At 44.9% G+C, this 16,325-nt stretch overlaps 1 protein-coding gene and 1 pseudogene across 1 annotated transcript in view; one reads left to right on the top strand and one right to left on the bottom strand.

Annotated features, from left to right (window-relative positions):
• The window catches only part of LOC141198632 (uncharacterized), a 101,208-nt pseudogene extending 86,013 nt beyond the window's left edge, over positions 1 to 15,195 (bottom strand).
• The window catches only part of LOC141198582 (gastrula zinc finger protein XlCGF66.1-like), an 81,803-nt gene that overhangs the window by 29,124 nt on the left and 36,354 nt on the right, over positions 1 to 16,325 (top strand). The gene's annotated exons all lie outside the window — the stretch shown is intronic.

A 16,325-nucleotide genomic window follows, 5' to 3' on the forward strand; every position in this document is an offset into this window, starting at 1 on the left:
AGCACTCTGAAGATACTAGGTGCTCGCCCGAGCATGCTCGTAAATCTCGAGTAACGAGCATGCTCGCTCATCACTAATTAGAACGTGTCAGTAAGAAGATAGATAGCATTCATCTTGAGACCCGTAGAAGCGCAAGGAAGCGTGAAATGGCTGTCATCCACGATATGTTCCACATACTCCCCCGCTCTTAGGTTTTAAAGTGATGAAATAAAGACTGGTATTTTTACAGTCAGTGAGTGCTATCTATCCTCTTACTGACAGACGATTGCTCACTGTTTCCATTCAGATATGCGTCCGGCTTGTGTGGGATGAGGTGTCCTGACTGCTTTTGTAACATTGCTGCTTAAGGAGGCTCTGAAATACACAGGTGCCGGCTTTTTGTCTTTATCTCCAATAATAAATTAGAACGCTTTACATCAAGACCATATAAAGACCACACATTCATTGTAATTTTAAAATTGCACACATTTTCTTTTATTGTTATTGGTAAATATATATATTAACAGAGAATCTTGAGTTGAGGGATTATTTGCCTTACGGGAATTAGTTAATAAATTACTAATACCCTACAATGATTCTGAGAACAGTTGAGGTGTAGCTGTCAGATCAACTGACACCCGGCGGCCATCGTGCGTGCCCAGCTCCTGTGCACGCAGAATCAACTGGGCATATCTATACATCCAAGGTAGGTAAGTACTTACTGACCTGGATGTATGGATAAGTCCAATGTCGTGAAGGGGTTAAAGGGTGATGAGCAAGACAATCCTTCGGATATGGAAATTGGAGTAGATAGCACCAATCCTGTTTATGGTGGCCATCTTTTGAGCTGCCAGGTGACCATGAATAGTGCTCTCTATACATTGTGTCTGCAAACTATTCCAGCAAGATCTGCATTCAAATAGCTAAATGTCGCATCTTCCTTTCTTAACCTGCCATGTGCCCAGATAATAGTGTACAGCCGTATAGTGTCGGATTTGGCTGTGTAATGCGTTCCAACAGCAGGAAGACTGTGTTCTGAGTGGGTGGAGTGCGTTCCAGAACAGGGGAGTTTGCGTTCCACTGTGGGATGAGGGATGGAAGCCGTGCAGGACTATAGGACAAAAGAATAATAAGCCTGGAAATATGACAGGAGGTGAACAGGTGTAAGTGGATCAGCCTGTGAGCCGTGGAGGATGATGATCAGTGATTAAAATAAGGAGAAGCCGTTCTGCAACATAAAGAATACAAAATAAATACCATGATAATGAAAGAAAATTAATCTCCGTTAAATGACATGCAAATACTGCATCTCAAAACACATATACAGTTAGGTCCATATATATTTGGACAGAGACAACATTTTTCTAATTTTGGTTCTAGACATTACCACAATGAATTTTAAACAAAACAATTCAGATGCAGTTGAAGTTCAGACTTTCAGCTTTCATTTGAGGGTATTCACATTAAAATTGGATGAAAGGTTTAGGAGTTTCAGCTCCTTAACATGTGCCACCCTGTTTTTAAAGGGACCAAAAGTAATTGGACAATTGACTCCAAGGCTATTTCATGGACAGGTGTGGGCAATCTCTTCGTTAGGTCATTCTCAATTAAGCAGATAAAAGGCCTGGAGTTGATTTGAGGTGTTGTGCTTGCATTTGGAAGGTTTTGCTGTGAAGTAAACATGCGGTCAAAGGAGCTCTCCATGCAGGTGAAACAAGCCATCCTTAAGCTGCAAAAACAGAAAAAACCCATCCGAGAAATTGCTACAATATTAGGAGTGGCAAAATCTACAGTTTGGCATATCCTGAGAAAGAAAGAAAGCACTGGTGAACTCATCAATGCAAAAATACCTGGGCGCCCACGGAAGACAACAGTGGTGGATGATCGCAGAATAATCTCCATGGTGAAGAGAAACCCCTTCACAACAGCCAACCAAGTGAACAACACTCTCCTGGAGGTAGGCGTATCAATATCCAAATCTACCATAAAGAGAAGACTGCATGAAAGTAAATACAGAGGGTTCACTGCACGGTGCAAGCCACTCATAAGCATCAAGAAGAAAAAGGCTAGACTGGACTTTGCTAAAAAACATCTAAAAAAGCCAGCACAGTTCTGGAAGAACATTCTTTGGACAGATGAAACCAAGATCAACCTCTACCAGAATGATGGAAAGAGAAAAGTATGGCGAAGGCGTGGTACAGCTCATGATCCAAAGCATACCACATAATCTGTAAAACACAGCGGAGGCAGTGTGATGGCTTGGGCATGCATGGCTGCCAGTGGCACTGGGTCACTAGTGTTTATTGATGATGTGACACAAGACAGAAGCAGCCGAATGAATTCTGATGTATTCAGAGCCATACTGTGTGCTCAGATCCAGCCAAATGCAGCCAAACTGATTGTCCATCTGTAGTATGAAACGACAACCAATGACCCAAAACATAAAGCCAAAGCAACCCAGGAGTTTATTAAAGCAAAGAAGTGGAATATTCTTGAATGGCCAAGTCAGTCACCTGATCTCAACCCAATTGAGCATGCATTTCACTTGTTAAAGACTAAACTTCAGACAGAATGGCCCACAAACAAACAGCAACTGAAAACCACCGCAGTGAAGGCCTGGCAGAGCATCAAAAAGGAGGAAACACAGCGTCTGGTGATGTCCATGAGTTCAAGACTTCAGGCAGTCATTGCCAACAAAGGGTTTTCAACCAAGTACTAGAAATGAACATTTTATTTACAATTACTTAATCTGTCCAATTACTTTTGGTCCCTTTAAAATCAGGGTGGCACATGTTAAGGAGCTGAAACTCCTAAACCCTTCATCCAATTTTAATGTGGATACCCTCAAATGAAAGCTGAAAGTCTGAACTTCAACTGCATCTGAATTGTTTTGTTCAAAATTCATTATGGTAATGTCTAGAACCAAAATTAGAAAAATGTTGTCTCTGTCCAAATATATATGGACCTAACTGTATGTACACTCCAACAGTGAAAAACTCAAGGTTAACAAGAACAATGTGGTACATCTTATGCAGTTCTCCCTAAAATTATCACAGGAATGACAATAAATCATAATCCCTATTGAGCCCCCTGGGGGTAAGAGTTTGAAGTTCATGGATCCAAAAGGCCTCCCTTATCTTCAGTAGGCGTACACAGCCACCTCCGCATGTAGGGGGAAGCACCTGTTCAATGACCTGGAACTTGAGTTGAGATACTTATTATACCGCTATTATGTGCTCTCTATTGTAATGTTTTGCATTTTCAGATGATTATGAATTTCAGAAATACCTTATGACAATTTGTTTCTAGTACTTTTTATGTTTTTGTCTGATATTTGTAGTTTTTATTTTTTTGTGCTTAAGCTGCAGTACACTCTGATGAAGGTCTTGAGGACCGAAACGTTTGTACCTGTGTTGGACTGCAATTAAATACTTTAAAATTATGCCTGTTTGATTGCCAAGTTTCATTTGCTATTTGAATGGTTTTGGACCCTACTTGCACACCTATTCCAGCAGTGCTGCGTTTTTCTACACTATTATCTACTCCAGTACGTAAGCACGCTGAAGTGTCATGTCCTCTTCCACGTTCTCGTATAATGCTGGGGAAACATCCAATATCATTGCTCAATCTAACCTATCATGTGATTTCTTAAAAGTTCCCCCGAAGGAGACGTGAGGACATAACTTAGAGCGAGAATTTCACCACTTCACCAGCATAGAGTTGCATTGTGCCACATTGACAGAATATTTCAGAGTACAAAGGATCCCAAGGGGATTGAGGGTTCCAATTTGTCCAACCCTGTTTAGCGATCAGTATGAGTACTGCATAAAATGTTAACATATCCTTAATAAATGCTCTTTTGATCTTATGACCCTAACAGTTGACTACTTACAGAAGGCTATTCTATCGATCAAAGAACAGGTAAAAAATATTGAGACTCAACTTGCTGCTACTATCTCTACAGAAGAACTCAGCACTAGTGATGAGCGAGTATGTTCTGTTAACCCTTTCGCCGAGTATGCTCGGGCCGAGCTCCGAGTATTTACAGCTGCTCGGTGATATGTTTGAATCACTCCCGTGTGCATGATTTGCGACTGTTTGACAGTTTTAATACATGGGAGGAATGTCTATTTCTTACACATTCCTCACATGTAATAAAGCTGTCAAACAGTTGCAAATCATGCACACAGGAGCGATTCAAACATATTACCGAGCAGCTGTAAATACTCGGAGCTCGGCCCGAGCATACTCGGCGAAAGGGTTAACAGAACATACTCGCTCATCACTCTACAAAACAAAATCAAGACGAGCATCGACCAGCATCAACGAGATACGGAGAGCAAGAAAAGGAATAAGTTTGCGAGAGATACCGAAGATTACGAGCAAGACTGGGTCTATAGATGGCAAAACAGATAGACCTCAAGAAATTATGCTCCCAGATTTGCCAAATCCACTACAGATTCTTCTACCTCCAGTTCGGACACGGACAGGAGGGACCTTTTTACCACTTCTGCTCCTTTTTTAGGTCAACGAAAAAGATATTCCCGAAGCAGAAGACCAGAAGAGGTGGCCAACACAAGCGGAAAAGTGGACTCGTGGACGAGTGATCCGCTCCCAGGCACAGCATGGTTGGTGGTAAATATATCCTCTAGGACTTTGAGCATTGCACAACTTTCTGTACTACAGAAGGGGTTATCTTTTTGCCCCACTAACAAGTACAACACATTAAATCTTGATATGCAGTTAGTGTTTTTATCTCTCACTACGCCTTAGGACACACTTTGCCAATGACACACTAGGCAATACCTTTTTTATTTCCTCTACCCTCTCTGTCAATACCTCCATCACGGCTGCCAGTCTCGGCCTATGCCCCAAAAGTTCATACAGACCTCCACATGGCTTATATGCGCTCAAGACTTTCATTGGTTTCACGGCTAGTGCCTTTCAGGACTTGCATTCCAAGGTAGACAAAGGGCTGCTTCATTACCAGTCCAATATTTCTCCCCTTAACAGTCAGAGCTGCAGAAGCCTTCAGGAAGAGAGCAATCTTATCATCAAACCGGCAGACTAAGGGGGTGCAATAATAGTGATGTATAAAGGGGATTATCTCCTGGAAGTCAATAGACAACTTAACGATAACTCCACATACCAACAACTACCCCATGACTCAACACATCAAGTCAGGACTGCAATAGCATCTGTGTTGGAACATTTTCTCTCCAGAGGAGTGATCGATAGTAAGGCATGTGATTTTCTCACTAAGCAACATCCCATCACACTTGTCTTTTATGTACTCTTCAAAATTCACAAAAGCCTTGACCATCCTCGCGGTCGTCCTATAGTAACCTCAACAGATTTGCTTCTTTCACCTTTATCAATTTTCTTAGACAAAATATTGACACCTTTGATTAAAAAAACAATCCCTCCTTTTTACTAGATACAGGAGCTTTTCTCAGTTTTATCACTGACCTAAAATGTGTCCCCCCTAAATGCATCTTGGTTTTTTTTTGATGTCAACAGCCTCTATACATGTATTTCACACTCTGAAGGTATACGTGCTTTACTCAGTCTGTTTCTTGAGTCACAGACAGATCCCCTTATCATTGAACTTGGCATTGAACTCCTGATCTTAGTTCTTAACAAAAATGATTTCTTGTTTCAAGATGCTTACTTCCTACAGACTAAAGGGACAGCGATGGGCTCTGACATGACCCCCCTTATGCCAACTCTCATATGGCTACCTTCAAGGCCCAAATAGTGTACTCTAATCCATTCTTCCATACTCACTCCATCGCATGGAAACGTTACATCGATGACATTTTTTACATATGAGGGGTGTCCACAGGAATCTCTAAATGAATTGTATGACCTTTTGAACTCCTCCTGGACAGACCTGGGCTTTACCATGACTCACAGTTCTCATCAAATCAGTTTCCTGGATACCATGGTCCTCAAGGACCAACAAGGATTACTAACCACTGACATACACAAAACCTACCGATCAAAACGGTCTCTTACACTTTACGAGTAATCACTCTTTACAAATGAAACGGTCAATTCCAAAATCCCATTTCCAGCGGGTAAATAGGATAGTGAGTAATGATCAATTACACTCACAGAGGTTACCGGAAATGTGCCACAAATTTGAGGAAAGGGGCTATCCCCCTGAAATCCTACACCAACATAACACACCTTCAGCTCACACCCATCCTAAAACCATGAACCAGATTCTGTTTGTCCACACTTACCATCAGTTCGCATACATCTTGCACAAAGCCATCCTGAGACATTGAAACATTCTACAATCTGCTTATCCCCACATCCCAGAGTTCCAACAACCATTTTTTCCATGTTTCAAACAGGCACCCAATCTCAAGGATTGACTAGTTTGTGCCGACGTGGGCCTCACACATACCTGGGTTAAACAACATTTTTTACAAATTCCTAAGAGGGGGACCTTCCCCTGCTTGCAGTGCCACCAATGCAACAACATCCTACATGGGAACACCATTTACCATCCCCATACTGGTAAACAATACCCGGTCAAAGGGTATTTTACCTGTTACACCAACTTCATATTATACTTCATTAAATGCCCTTGTGGTCTGGCATACATTGGTGACACGATACAACCACAAGCATAAGTCCACAATTAGATGCAAGAATCTACTACACTCTTGCTACAACATTTTGTTACATTAGGCCATAACATATCTCAACTCAAGTTCCAGGTCATTGAACAGGTGCTTTCCCCTAGACGCGGAGGAGACCGTGCACGCCTACTGAAGATAAGGGAGGCCTTTTAGATCCATGAACTTCAAACCCTTACCCCCAGGGGGCTCAATAGGGAATATGTTTAATTGTCATTCCTGTGATAATTTTAGAGAGAACTGCATAAGTTGTACCACATTGTTGTCAGCCTTGAGTTTTTCACTGTTGGAGTGTACATATATGTGCTTTGAGATACAGTATTTGCATGTCATTTTAGAGAGATTAATTTTCTTTCATTATCATGGTACTAATTTTGCATTCTTTATGTTGTAGAACGGCTTCTCCTTATTTTAATCACTGATCATCATCCTCCACGGCCCACAGGCTGATCCACTTATACCTGTTCACCTCCTGTCATATTTCCAGGCTTATTATTCTTTTGTCCTATAGTCCTGCACGGCTTCCATCCTTCATCCCACAGTGGAACGCAAACTCCCCTGTTCTGGAACGCACTCCACCCACTCAGAACACAGTCTTCCTGCTGTTGGAACGCAGGACGCAGCCTCTGACATGCACGTTCTGCACCGTGGAACGCACGTTCGCGCTCAGTTTCTCCAGTCACGCCTCCTATGCCTTCAGGCAATTGATAGCAGCGTATGACACGGCGTCACTTCCTGACGTCACTGCTATCCAGACACCGCCTTCTAACACTTCAGTCCACTTCCAGGAATATTACACCAGCGGTTCACCCTGATTGGTCTCCTGGGACATTAGTTCCAGCCCTCTGACCACATATACTAGGCTTTCTCCTCCCTTGACATGGCGACCTTAGGAACCAGTGGCAGATACCATGTTCCACGCCTGTCATACTTCCTGCTCTCACTACTGGGTATGTTTCTACATATATCTGCTGGTCCCTATTGGATAATTCCCTATGGGGCTGATGTTCTTATGGCTGTTTGTCTCCCTAGATCCTGTCTTTCCACTGAGACACTGTGTCCTTCCTGCTTTTACCTTTAACTATATTCCTAGCAGTCTGGTAGGTCACACTTATTATACAGCCATTATGTGCACTCTATTGCAATGTTTTTGAATTTCAGAAATACCTTATGACAGTTTATTTCTAGTACCGTATTTTTTGGACTATAAGGCGCACTTTTTTCCTCCAAAATTTTGGAGGAAAGTGGGGGGTGCATCTTATAGTCCGATATACATAAAATACTGTGGCTGTGAGTGGTGGGGGATGTGGGGGAAGTGACAGTGACGGAGTAGCGGTGCACAGGAGGAAGCAGCCGCCTGCGGCAGTCTACACTGTGCCCACTACTAAAGAAAATTAATATTCACTGCTCCCCACGTCCATGGGCGTGGGGAGCAGTGAATATTCATTTTCCTTAATAACCGGCACACTGTGCCTGCAGCGCGGCTCCTGGTAAGTATGGCACCCTGTATGTATGGCCCCCTGTATGTATGGCCCCCCTCATCCCTGTATGTATGGCCCCCCTCATCCCTGTATGTATGGCCCCCCTCATCCCTGTATGCATGGTCCCCTTCATCCCTGTATGTATGGCCCCCTTCAGCCCTGTATGTATGGCCCCCCTCATCCCTGTAGGCATAGCCCCCCTCATCCCTGTAGGCATGGCCCCCCCTCATCCCTGTAGGCATGGCCCCCCCTCATCCCTGTAGGCATGGCCCCCCCTCATCCCTGTAGGCATGGCCCCCCTCATCCCTGTAGGCATGGCCCCCCCTCATCCCTGTAGGCATGGCCCCCCTCATCCCTCTATGCATAGCCCCCTTCATCCCTGTATGTATGGTCCCCTCATCCAGGTATGCTTGGCATCCCCTGATCCCCCTCACGCTGCACAGAAAAAAAAAAAAAAACTTTCATACTCACCTCCTCTCTCCTCCAGTGCAGTGTCCAGCTCTGTGGCGGAATAGTCACCGCTCCTCACGCTGGGACTCTGTGCGTGGGGAGCAGTGAGCATTCATTCTCCCTAATAGTGCGCACGCTGTAGCCGCAGCGCGGCTCCTGCTGCGCTCGGCTGTCAGCGTCCCCACTATTAAAGGCCATGAATATTCACCACGACTTAACAGGGCATCATGACCACATTTTTTGCTTACATTTTTTTTTCTATTTTCCTCCTCTAAAACCTAGGTGCGTCTTACAGACCGAAAAATACGGTACTTTTTAAGCTTTTGTCTGATATATGTAGTTTTTAATTTTTTGGTCTTTATGCTGCAGTACACACTGATGAAGGTCTTGAGGACCAAAACAATTGTACCCGTGTTGGACTGCAATTAAATACATTAAAATTATGCCTGTTTGAGTGCCAAGTTTCATTTGCTATTTGAATGGACCCTACTTGTTCACCTATTCCAGCAGTGCTATTATCTGAGAAGAATCTGTGACTTCTCTGCATTTAGTGGTTACTACTCACCTGGGTAGTCATATGTAGGAATCTCCTCTTTACACTGCTCATCACCCCTCACATATATCTCTGTAGTATTAATATGGGTCAGATCTTCAACCTGAAACAAATATTGTAAAAGTCACAGACAGATGAAGAAGTCACATCTATGATCAGCTCTAATCCTGCCATCTCCACCGTCCTCATTACACAAGTATAAAACATATAATACTGGTGGATAAAACAAGACTGAACACAAGACCTTCACAGCCATCTACACATCATAGGGGAGACCTCAAGACATCTTCTCTCCATCTACCTGATGATCCTGAGGAATATTGGGATCTTCTTGTTTACAGTCATGTGGAAGAAGAGGACGGGGACATCTCTCTGGTGTTGTCCTCTTACTGGACAGATCTGGAGGAAACACATACAGGGACTGAATTAATTCTTTACATACAGATAATTATAGACTGTGTGTATTTAGTCCTGTCTATTACCTGGTGATGTGAGGGACTGGGGAATCTCCATCATGACGTCCTTGTACAGATCTTTGTGTCCTTCTAAATACTCCCACTCCTCCATGGAGAAATAGACAGCGACATCCCGACACCTTATAGGAACCTAACAGATACAACGATACATTCATCCCCCGATCCCTTCATAGCGTTACTGTATAATGTCCCAGCATTCCCAGCAGTGTCACCTCTCCAGTCAGCAGCTCAATAATCTTGTAGGTGAGTTCTAGGATCTTCTGGTCATTGATGTCCTCATGTATCAGGTGATGAGATGGAGGCCCTGTGATTGGGCTCAGGGGTCTTCCCCATCCCTCAGACACAGGGTCCTGACAGCACTCACTAGAGGTCTTCTTCACTACTGTGTAATCCTGGTTATGGAGAGACACATTAATAAATCTCACTCCAGACATTTCCAGAGTCCTCACCTCTCCAGTTCTGTCCATCTGTTATTCCCATAGATAAGAATGATGCAATGTGACGTCATCAGAATCTCTCACCTCTCCAGTAAGCCGGAAGAGGATCTCTAGGGTGAGGTGTAATATCCTCTCCGCCATCTTGTCCCTGTCCATATCCATGCTTAATAGATGAATCAGAAAATTTTTCTTATTTAAAGGATCCGATATTGTAGAGACCTGAATGAGAAGAACATGAGCCGATGTAAATTCATAAAAATCCTGTGTAATAATAAAATCACTGGAGATAATAAGGGAAACATATGAGATTTACTATTTTATACTATTTAGTTTTCTTCTTTACATCTAGTAACGTTAGATCTCAGGTCTGATTCACACACAGAAGTTTGAGACATTTATAAAAGTTTGTTTGTAAGAACATCAAGATAGGAGGTATTTGATGCCAAACTCTCCATGTACAATGTATTTTTTTCTCTGGATATGATAGGAGTTTTTTAGCATTTTCATGTACCGGATTGGTGTATAAGACGACTTTTTAACCCCTGAAAATCTTCTCAAAAGTCAGAAGTCGTCTTATACGCCGGGTGTCATCGTATAGGGCGTATACTCCTATACTCCGAATGTTGGGGGTATATATATATATATATATATATATATATATATATATATATATATATATATATATATATATATATATATATATATATATATATATATATATATATATATATATATATATAATATGTGTGGTGTGTGGGGGGAGCGGCAGCGGTGGAGGAGCTGGGCACAGGAGGCAGCAGCCACCTGCTGCAGCCTACACTGTCCCCGCTGCTATTGAAAATGAATATTCAGTGCTCCCCATGCCCATGGGGAGCACTGAATGTTCATGCTCTTTAATAGCGGTACACAGTGTAGCCACGCTGCGGCTCCTGCTGCTGCCAGAATCGCCTGTGCCGGCTGTTAAAGGACATGAATATTCAACCTTTCTCTACGCCCATGGGTGTGGGGAGGGGGTGAATATTCATGCCCTTTAATGAGCGGGCACAGGAGACAGCCGGCAGCAGCAGGAGCCGCAGCGCGGCTCCTCTGTGTACCAGCTATGAAGGAGAGTGAAGTCACTGCTCCCTGCGCACACAGTCCCGGCGTGGGGAGCAGTGACTTCCGGCAGCTGAGCTCTCCTTGTGAGCCGCGAATCGTAGTGACGTCATGCGCAGCTCACATGGAGAGATCAGTGCAGGCAGACAGGATGCAGTGCTGGAGGAGAGAGAAGAAAGTTGAGTAGGAGTGTTTATTTTTTTTTATGTGCAGCATGATGGGGATTAGGGGGACCATGCATACCAGGACAAGGATGAGGGGTGCCATGCATACCGGGACAGGGATGAGGGGTGCCATGCATACCGGGACAGGGATGAGGGGTGCCATGCATACCGGGACAGGGATGAGGGGTGCCATGCATACCGGGACAGGGATGAGGGGTGCCATGCATACCGGGACAGGGATGAGGGGTGCCATGCATACCGGGACAGGGATGAGGGGTGCCATGCATACCGGGACAGGGATGAGGGGTGCCATGCATACCGGGACAGGGATGAGGGGTGCCATGCATACCGGGACAGGGATGAGGGATGCCATGCATACCGGGACAGGGATGAGGGGTGCCATGCATACCGGGACAGGGATGAGGGGTGCCATGCATACCAGGACAGGGATGAGGGGTGCCATGCATACCAGGATGGAGGGGTTCCATGCATACCAGGATGGGGGATTGCCACGTATAAAAGGAAGGGGGGGGGGGGCATATATACCAGGATGGCGGATATTGTCAGAATTGGGGGACATTACCCCTATACTAGTGTCAGCAGAAGACCCCCTCCCCCTTAAAAGTACATCGTGAACACATTTTTTTATCTTTCCCCCATCTCTCATATCTTCCCCACCTGATCTATCTATCATAATAAACGACATCACTCTTTCCGCTGTACCGACAATCCGCTGCCTCGGAGTAACCCTTGACTCTGCCCTGTCCTTCAAACCCTACATCCAAGCTCTCGCCACCTCCTGTCGCCTCCAGCTCAAAAACATTTCCAGAATCCGTCCTTTCCTCAACTCTAACTCTACTAAACTGCTTGTGCATGCCCTCATCATCTCCTGCCTCGACTATTGCAACATCCTCCTCTGTGGCCTCCCTGCTAACACTCTCGCACCCCTCCAGTCCATCCTCAACTCCGCTGCACGACTCGTTCATCTCTCGCCTCGCTACTCCTCTGCTAAGCCCCTTTGCAAATCGCTTCACTGGCTCCTAATTGCCCAGCGCATCCAGTTCAAACTACTAACACTGACCTACAAAGCCATCCATAACCTCTCTCCTCCGTATATCTCTGAACTAATCTCCCGATATATTCCCTCACGTAACCTCCGGTCCTCCCACGACCTCCTTTTCTCCTCCACACTTATCCATTCCTCACGCAATCGCCTCCAAGATTTCTCCCGAATATCCCCCATCCTATGGAATTCTGTGCCTCAACACGTCCGATTATCCACCACATCCGGATCCTTCAGACGGAACCTGAAAACCAATCTCTTCAAGAAAGCTTACATCCTGCAATGACCCCGCTGCCTCCTCAACAACGCCGAAGCTACTACTACTGCAACCCCCCAACCTACTGTCTCCTCCCTATTCCCGTAGAATGTAAGCCCGCAAGGGCAGGGCCCTCTTCCCTCCGTACCAGTCTATCATTGTTACTTTGTTTACTGTAGTGATATTCTTATTTTGTATGTAACCCCCATGGAATCAATGGCGCTATATAAATTAATAATAATAATAATTTTTTGCTTACATTTTCTTCTATTTTCATCCTCTAAAACCTAGGCGAGTCTTATGGTCCGGTGCGTCTTATAGTCCAAAAAATACGGTATTTATAGTAATTTATAAGCCCTCCCTGTCTCCAAGACTATCAGGGCGGTAGCACATCCCTCTGGACCGCCCTTGTATCCTATTACTGGTACCTCCTTCTCTGCCTCTCTGATCTCGCTCCTGAGGACTGCAGTGATGAGGTGAGGGGGCGCCTCACCGGGAAAGTGTAAGTGAAGCAAGCTGCAGGCGTCCCCCTCACGTAGTCACTGTAGTCCTCAGGAGCGAGATCAGAGAGGCAGAGAAGGAGGTACCAGTAATGATACAAGGGCCAGAGGGATGTGCTACCGCTCTGATAGTCTTGGAAAAAACTGTAAAAATCACTGCACACGTAGAGAGGTATGGTATGCTTTAGGTGAAACTTTATTTAAAGGGTGATGCTTGAGGCGACTAGTGGACGTTTCGGCCAACACTTGGCCGAAACGTCCACTAGTCGCCGCAAGCATCACCCTTTAAATAAAGTTTCACCTAAAGCATACCATACCTCTCTACGTGTGCAGTGATTTTTACTGACGGAACCACTGGCTCCCTTCACTAGGACCGTGCCTTTCCACTTTGTTGAGTGCTAGCCTTCATCGTTTCCACTGATAGTCTTGGAGACAGGGAGGGCTGGACAGGCAGGGAGAGCTGACCAATCCAAGCAGGATTTGTATACAACAACCAGCCAATCGCCGGTAAGGTTCATCACTTTAAAATTACCATATTGAAATCAAATCTGATTTTTTTTTTTAATTTTTACCGTATTTGCGTTAGAAGAGGGGTAGTCTTATACGGCGAGTATATCCCAAATCCTTTATTTTAACTGGAAAAGTTGGGGTCATCTTATACACCCAGTCGTCTTATACTCCGGCAAATACGGTAGGTTTCCATATATTACATGACAAACACCCCCAAAAAATACAATTGGGGATGGAGGTAGTGTGCAGACATTATACAGTGTGTGGGTGGATGGTGGTACTAGGGGGAACAGTATACTGTGTGTGGGGGCCATGAAAGGGGCACTGTACTATGGGAGCAATACATGATTCCTTCACAAAAACACCCTAAATATAACATTTTCAAAACAACCCCACAATTTGTGAATCTTCAGGTAAATCGCTATCTAACCATTTGATTAGAGCTGATATTATTAAGCTAAAGTGTCTAAACAGACTTTCTTTCAAATCCATAAAGGGGCACTTTTCAGTGTTTGTCATTCCAGAACTGTGTGAGGATTATTAGAGGTGATAGTTTTCCCACCAATTAGAAGGGACACATGTGGATATTGGTGGTTTTTACTGGCTATATTTCTGGTGTGAATTACTCAGTAAAGTGCCCTTGTGTTAAGGGGTTGTCCACTACTTTATATGATCCCTCAATGTATTCCCCCAGGGAAGTGTTTCTCTAAATACTTTGCGGTGCCTTTTCTGCCTGTGAGCGGCGCTATCACTGGCCGCTCACAGGCATCACGTGACCTCCCGGTTCAGCCGGCTCTGACATCTGATGTCACGTCATGTTCCGGCTGCAGCAGGGGGTACTCACTTCTGTGTTCCACGGTGGATGCTGGGCTGTGGGCGGGGTTACCCTGCGCATCACACCCGGTATCCACCGCGCACTCTCCCTCTCCTCATTTACTGGGAAAGCACGCGGTGGATGCTGGGTGTGACGCACGGGGTAACCCCGCCCACAGCCCAGCATCCACTGCGGGGAGCGCGTCACTGATGTCACACCTCACATGACGTGACATCACGTCACGTCACGTGATGCCTCTGAGCGGCCAGCGATAGCGCCGCTCAGAGGCAGAAAAGGCACAGCAAGGTATTTGCAAAAACATTTCTGGGCCCCGGGGGGATAAGTTGGGGGGTTCATATAAAGTAGTGGACAATTTCTTTAAAGTGGACATTGGACAAACACCACGATCAATTACAATCAGACTGAAGGAACATGGCTCCTCTATTCGGCTCTATGAGTCTAGGATGAAATCCACTGCGGCCCCTGCAAGAAAAAGAATGAAGAAGAGCAGAAGTTTGTTGAGACCACCGTGGCCAGACATTTCTCGGAGATGGTGATAAAAGTTCTGATCTCCGATGGTCGGTGTTAGAAGAGATGACCGCAGCGGATTCACAATCACAACGCTGTAAACTTCTACAGAGACGTGTTCTGGATTTACTCCCTAGAATCACTTTCTCCCAAGGGGTTAAATGACGTCTGTAACGTCAACGTATTTCTATGAAGCTTCTTCTCTGAACTTTATTCCTCTGTTGTCTGTCGGGGAGTTGTTTTCTAAAAAAAAATATTTTTGTGTGTTTTTTTTCTTTTAGTTTACTGGGTTTGTAATGGGGGCGCTTCTCTAATACTAACTGTTACAATTGATAACAGCTGACAATACACAGCTGATGTAAACCCAAAAAATATTACCCCGGTTGCCAACATACCAGGGCAATTGGGAAGAGGCAGGCAAAGTGCCAAAATTTGTCGCATCTAATTGGATTTTCCAATTCTGGGGCTGCTGTGGACTGGTATTTTTAGGCTGGAAGGGGCCAATATCCATGGACCTTCCCAGCTGGATAATATCAGCCCAAAGCTGTTTTCTTTACCTTAGCTGGTCATCAAAAATAGGGGGGAACTCCACATCATTTTTTTAAATGTTAGACAGCCTCAACACATGCAGGGATTGCCTGTTTGTTAGGGAATCCTCACGTGTTGAAGCTGTTTAACAGCCGCAAATCATGCAGACACAGGGACTCGAACATAATATACGAGCGCTCCAATGATACTCAGTTGTGCTCGAGCGTGCTCGGTTAACCCCTTATCTAAAGACCATTCGCTGATCACTAGTTCTTGGCTCTTACCGAAAGACCCCCGCAATGCGATGCTCGGCCCACTGTCCTCAGAAAGTATAGTAGTTCAAGGAGAGTTGTTATAGGAGGGAGTGCTTAGATTAATGTCCACTCCCTCCCCCTAAATATTATAAAGTTGCACCCTTTAGTTCCTTATCGGAGCATGTTCCCTCATCACTACCGATAACAAGATGTGGCCGGCCAATCGCAGTAATGCCAGTAGAAAACATGGCTACAGCACTACAGTGTATGGCAGGCAATGCCCGAATGTATACTGGCCGTATAACAGACACAAGACATACGGGGGGCGGACTAGAACTCCCCCGATACTCGATCCAGTAATGGAGAGATAATCACCAGTATCTACATTACTGCGCTGGAGCTAGGAGAGGAATAATGGCGTTGTGTGAGGACTTCTCTGGGCTTCTGTCCTTCATCCTGCAGTCGTCTGAATGGATCTAATGTGGACGGGAACCAGCTAAGCCGCATTCTGTCCACAGCTGTTACCTCACTGTTCACATCACACAAGACCCCAAAAGAGTCTCCGTGCTGAAGGGGTTAATGCCCCC

This window comes from Phyllobates terribilis, unplaced genomic scaffold (genome assembly GCF_046119375.1).
Source record: "Phyllobates terribilis strain yellow unplaced genomic scaffold, ASM4611937v1 Scaffold_98__1_contigs__length_5973952, whole genome shotgun sequence".
Taxonomy (NCBI): domain Eukaryota; kingdom Metazoa; phylum Chordata; class Amphibia; order Anura; family Dendrobatidae; genus Phyllobates; species Phyllobates terribilis.